This window comes from Mesocricetus auratus, unplaced genomic scaffold (genome assembly GCF_017639785.1).
Source record: "Mesocricetus auratus isolate SY011 unplaced genomic scaffold, BCM_Maur_2.0 Super-Scaffold_100014, whole genome shotgun sequence".
NCBI lineage: Eukaryota > Metazoa > Chordata > Mammalia > Rodentia > Cricetidae > Mesocricetus > Mesocricetus auratus.
Window position 1 is genome coordinate 39,165,246 of NW_024429197.1, and position 984 is coordinate 39,166,229.

A 984-nucleotide genomic window follows, 5' to 3' on the forward strand; every position below is an offset into this window, starting at 1 on the left:
TGATTGCCAACATAGAACATGGTATCCAGCAGGATGTCATTTAAAACTGATATAGAAGTAAGGAAATTTGAAGACAAGAAAAACTAAGGCAAATCATGAACAGCAAGCCAGAACTGCTTAAAAAGCTACTCAGAGCTGGGAAGTGGTGGCATACGCCTTCAATTCCAGCACTTGGAAGGCAGAGGTAGGCAGATCTCAGTGAGTTCAAAGCCAACCTGGTCCAGGACAATTCAAAGCCAACCTGGTCCAGGACAACACAGAGAAAGCCTCTCTCTCTTGAAAAAACAATCTCAATTATGAGATCATGGGCAAAGCTAAGTCACATGATACTTACCTGGCAGGGGAGATAATATGACAAAAGCGGTTTTCCCAGGGTGAGGCATAGTCATTGGATTATGAATTCTGACAATTTTCCCAAAATGGAGGAAACTCACCTGTATAATTTGTGGTATGAGGGACCAGTTACATTCTTTCCCTTGATATTGTTGGTCTGAAGAATCGATTATTCCTGAGCTTAAAAATGAATACATCTAATGAAGGAACTAATAACAAAGGAAAGTTATGAAGTACCCCATTACCACAGCACAGTAAGTCAGAAAACCACTGCTAGGAATAGAAGAGAATACAGGGAACAGCCAGCCAGCTATAAAGCCGGGAAAAACTGGACAAGTCACAAGCATTAGAACACTTCTGTCAATAACTACTTTAAGTGTGAATGAACTTGACTCACCACCAAAGACACACAGACTGAATGAATGATTGCAGTAAAAAGTCAAAAAGTAGATCCAAGCATCTGTCATCATAAAAAAACACATCTTCCTGGCAAATGGACCCAAAGACCAGAAATGAAAGGACAGAAAAATCTGTAATCAAATAAAACCAGGAAAGGCTGGTGTAGCTGTTCTAATTTCTGACAGAGCAGATTTCAAGTGAAAACAAGAAATGAGAAAGAACTCTGTGCATATTACTAAGGATAACAGTTCA

The 984-nt window shown here is 39.6% G+C and overlaps 1 pseudogene; it reads left to right on the forward strand.

Moving 5' to 3' along the window:
• The first annotated feature begins 326 nt into the window (after positions 1-326).
• LOC121144207 lies at positions 327-478 on the forward strand (annotated as a pseudogene).
• The last annotated feature ends 506 nt before the right edge of the window (positions 479-984 follow it).